The following is a 5466-nucleotide window of genomic DNA, read 5'->3' as shown; positions in this document are numbered from 1 at the left end:
TCCATTTGTCTTGCAATAGTCCACATAGAGTTTTGTGTATACAATATAGTCAGTATTTTAAAAATTGCTTAATAATTACCTATTGTCTCTCCATTATATTTCATTTGACTCCTTTGTTTTGATATTTATAAAGTTTTATGAAATAATTAGAAAATAGGAAGAGAATATAATTGATTTTCCTTTTTTTGTTGTTTCAGTACTTTCTTTAATACTGGAGATTGAAATCAGGGGTGCTGTACCATTGAGCTACATTCCCCACCCTTTTTATTATTGTTTTTATTTTAATTGTGAGACAGGATCTCCCAAAAGTTGCTGAGGGTCTCACTAATTTGCTGAGGCTGACCTTGACTTTGTGATCCTCCTGCCTCAGCCTCCTAAGGCAGGCTGTTTTTTTTTTTTTTTTTTCTCTTGCCTCTCTTCCTTTATTAAGGCCCCAGCACCCAGCTCCTACAGCCTGGCAGAACTTATTATTTTTTAATTTTTTTTTATAGAACTGATTATTTTTAATTAAACTATTAATTTTAGATAACTGGAGTTTCACATAGTCTTAAGAAATAAAACAAAGATTATAATGTACACTTTATCTATTTTCTCTCAATGCATCTTCAAAACTATAGTATAATATTGATAGCCAGGATGTCAGCCTTGCTGTAGGTAAGAACAGACAGCTCCACAAGGATCCTTCTGTTGCCCTTTTATAGCAAATCTCATTCAGCCTCATCCCAATACACTAGTAATCAGTTCTTTATTTTCCATAATTATGCCATTTAAAGAATGTTATATAAATTAAATTGTATGGTGTATGGCCTTTAGGATTGACTCTTTAACTCAGAGGTTCACCCAAGTTGTCATGAGTATCCTTTTTTACTGATGAGTAGTATTTTATGGATGTACCAATTTGTTTGACCATTCACATTTTGAAAGATATGTAGGTCATTTTTTAGGTTTGGGGATATTATGAATAAAGCATCCATTACAAAATTCATGTTTGCACATAGTTTTTAATTTTCTGGGATTGCCCAACTATGCAATTACTGTGTCATACAGAGGCTTCCTGTTTCATTTTGTAAGAAAGTACCCAGTTGCTTTCTATTCGTGGTACTATTTTTTATTTCCACCAGCAATGCATGAGTGATTCAGTTTCTTTGTTTTCCTGTCAGTGTTTGGTGTTGCTCTTTTTTTTATTTTACCTAATTGGTATGTAGTGATATCTTATTGTGGTTATAATTTGCATTTCCCTAGTAGATTGCATCTTTTTATATGCTTATTTGTCAACTAGATATCCTCTCTGGTTAAACACCTATTCACAGGGCTGGGGGTGTAGCTCAGGTTGTGCATGTGCAGGGTCTTGGGTTCAATTTCTAGCTCTGCAAAAAAACAAAAACAAAAACAAACAAACAAACAAACAAACAAAAAACAGCAAAACAAAACAAAGCAAGAAATACCCTGTTCATGACTTTCTCTATTTGCATTATTTGGTTACTGTTGAGTTTCTAGTGTTCTTAATACATTCTATATCCTGGTCCTTTGTTGGACAGATAGTTTGAAAATGTTTTCTCCTATGTAGCTCCTGGAATTGAATTCAGGGGCACTCAACCACTGAGCCACAGTCCCATTGAGCCCTTTTTTGTTTATTATTTAGAGATAGGGTCTCACTGAGTTACTTAGCACCTTGCTATTGCTGAGGCTGGCTTTAAACTCACTATCCTCCTGCCTCAGCCTCCCAAGCAGCTGGGATTACAGGCATGCACCACCACGCCCTGCTTTAATTTCCTTTTAAGTATACTTTCATCAAAATTCAAAAATTTTAAAACTTTGAGGAGATCCAATTTACTTATTTTACCTTTTATAAATAATAATTTGGCCTCAAGTCTAAGAACTTACCTGGCCCTAGATCTCAAAGATTTTCTCCTAGTTGTTTTAAAGTTTAAAGTTTTACATTAAAGTCTGTGACCCATTTTCTTAATATTTGGATACAGTAAAAGAGTTGTGTTAATGTTTACTTTCCCCATTGTTCTTCTAGTCCAGAATTGGAAAAGATAGCCTTCCTTCATCAAATTAATTTTGTACTATATCAAATATCAGTTGAGCGTATTTCATGTGGGGTCTATTTATGAGTTCTCTAAACTGTTCCCTTGATCCTTAGGTCTATCTTTTCATCAGTTTCACTGTCTTGATTATATTATATCTACATAATCAGCCTGAGTAGAGCAGAGTGATTCCTTCTACCTTATTTACTTTTTCAAAACTATTTTAGTTGTACTAGGACCTATGCTTTCCCATATCAATATTAGAATTAACTTGTCTTATCACTTCCTACCAAAAAATAACTTTCTGGAATTTTTAAAGGATAAGATAGTGTTAAACTATGGATAACTTTGGACAACCAACATCCTCATTATGTTAAATTTCTAATTTATAAATTCAGTGTCTCCCTATTTATTTATTGAGGTCTTTGATTTCTTTCTTGTTTTGGATGGAGTACCAGGGATTGAACTCAGGAGCACTCCCACTGAGTCACATCCAGACCTATTTTGCATCTTATTTAGAGACAGGGTCTCACTGGTTGCTTACCACCTCACTTTTGTTGAGTCTGGCTTTGAACTTGTGATTCTCCTGCCTCAGCCTCCCAAACTGCTGGGGATTACAGGCATACATCACTGTGTCTGGCTATCAGCATTTTTGACTTTGAGTTTTTGTTTATAACTTTAAGTTTATACCGAAGCATTTAATTTTCTTTGGAAAGATTGTTAACACTATTGTGATTTTAATTTTGTTTTTCATATGTTCCTTTGAATATAGAACTTATAATGTTTTTTTATGTTGATCTTGTGTTTGCATCCTTACTGAACTTATTAGTTTTAGAATTATTTTGTGTGTATCCCTTAGGATTTTGTATACAGATAATCATGTTATCTGCCATAGAAATATATATATATATATATATTTTTTCCATTCTAATTTGTATTTAATTTTTCTTGTATTTAATAATTATTCCCCCCTCCTTTGTTTTCATCTTCATCTTTGTCTTATTGAAGTGGATAGAATTTCAAATACTATGTTGAATAAGAGTGGTATGGAGATTTCTTGGAAAATTGAGAATGGAACCACCATTTGACCCAGCTACCCCTGTCCTCAGTCTATACCCAAAGGACTTAAAAACAGCACACTACAGAGACACAGCCACATCAATGTTTATAGCAGCACAATTCACAGTAGCTAAACTGTGGAACCAACCTAGATGCCCTTCAGTAGATGAATGGATAAAAAAAATGTGGCATATATACACAATGGAATATTACTCAGCAAAAAAGAGAATAAAATCATAACATTTGCAGGTAAATGGATGGAGTTAGAGAAGATAATTCTAAGTGAAGTTAGCCAATTCCAAAAAACCAAATGCTGAATGTGTTCTCTGATATAAGGAAGCTGATTCATAGTGGGATAGGGATATGGAGCACGGGAGAAATAGATGAACTATAAATAGGGCAGGGGGGTTGGAGGGGAAGGGGGGGCATGGGATTAGAAATGATGATGGATTGTGATGGTCATTGTTATCCAAAGTAAATGTATGAAGACACAAACTGGTGTCAACATACTTTATATACAACCAGAGATATAAAAAAAATTGTGCTTTACATGTGTAATAAGAATTGTAATGCATTCTGCTGTTATATATAAAGAAAAAAAAGAATAAAGTAGTTATAAAAAAAGAATGGACATCCTTGTCTTGAGTCTTTTACAATTAAAAGTAATATCAGCTACATGTGTTTTGTAGATGCATTTTTATCGAGTTGAAGAAGATTCTCTTTTATTCCTAGTTTGCTAAGAGCTTTCACTATTAGTGAATGTAGAATTTGGTAAAATACTTTTTCTGCATTGATTAATAAGATCCTATGATCCTATCTTTGTCTTTATCCTGGGGATATGGTAGATTATATTGGACAATGTTTCAAATGTTGAACCAGCTTTGCATACCTGGAATAAACTCCATCGGGTCCTGGTGAATGGTTTATTTTGGTTCATGGTTTCAGAGGTTTCAGTCCCTGTTTGTGGTTGATTCCATTGTTTGGGGCCTGTGATGAGGCAGGGAGCACGTGTTAGAGCAAAGTGTCTTATCTCATGGTGTCTGGGAAGAAGAAGGAGGAGGAGGAAGAAGAGGAGAAGGAGAAGGAGGAGGAGCAGGAGGAGGAGGAGAAGGAGGAGGAGGAGAAAGAGAGAGAGAAGGGGAGGGGAGGAGAGAAGGAGAAGGAGAAAAGAAAAGGAAAGGAAAGGAAAGGAAGGAAGGAAGGAAGGAAGGGGCAGGGTCCCAATACTTCTTCAAGGGCATGCCTCCATGACCTATTCCTTAGAACAGGCATCAATTCCCAAAGGTCTTACCACCTCCCAATAGCACCACAGGCCAGAAACCAGGTCTTTAATATATGAGCCTTTGGGAAACATTTCAGATCCAAATTATAGCAATACATATAATCATGCATTAAAGGATTCAATTTGCTAATGTTTCATTGTTAATTTGTTTAGTTTGGTAATATTTACTTTTAAAAATTATTTTAAAATTTTATTTATTATTTATTTATTTTATCTTTATTAATTTATTTTTATGTGGTGCTAAGGATTAAACCCAATGCCCAATACGTTCGAGGCAGATGCTCTACCCCTAAGTTACAGCTCCAGCCCTAATATTTACTTTTTCATACAACCTTCTGAAAGATATTGGCCAGTAGGTTTCTTTTTCTGTATTGTCTTTGTCTGATCTTAATATCCGGTTAGTAATACCTTCACACAATGAGCCAGGAAGTGTTCTTTCCTCTTCTGTTTTCTGGAAGAGGTTACGTAAAATTGGTTTTAAATCATTAAATGTTGGTAGAAGTCTCTTGTGAAACCATCTGTTAGAAAATTCTTTATAAGTAGCATGTAAGTAATTAATTTAAGTTAGTGCTTGTAGAACTAGTTTACCTACTTCATCTTGGTTGAGTTTGGGTAATTTGTGGATTTTCAAGACCATTTCTTCTGAATTGTGAAATTTATAAACATAAAATTGTTTCTAATGTTCATTTTTTTTCTTTTTGATGTTTGCAGGCTTTATAGTGATAAATTCTGATTTTTCCCTAATATTGGAAAATTGTTCTCTCTCTCTCTCTCTCTCTCTCTCTCTCTCTCTCTCTCTCTCTCTCTCTCTCTCATATCAGTGGTGTTAGAGATTTATCGATTTTACAAAGAACTACCTTTTTGTTCCATTGATTTTCTCTGTTGTTTTCCTGTTTTCAATTACATTGATTAAAGCCCATTTTATTTTTTCCTTTGGCTCAATGATGTTAAAAATTCATTATTCTATATTTGCATTTGCATTTTAGAAGCAGCTAATTTTGGAATTGACCCAATAGTCCACAAATATAATTTCAATTGTGTTAAACACTGAATAATACTGGAATGGGTAACAATGTTCAACATTTAACTGTACAA

This window comes from Marmota flaviventris, chromosome 5 (genome assembly GCF_047511675.1).
Source record: "Marmota flaviventris isolate mMarFla1 chromosome 5, mMarFla1.hap1, whole genome shotgun sequence".
Lineage (NCBI taxonomy): Eukaryota > Metazoa > Chordata > Mammalia > Rodentia > Sciuridae > Marmota > Marmota flaviventris.
The sequence above is the reverse complement of the archived record's forward strand: the minus strand, read 5'-3'. Positions refer to the sequence as shown.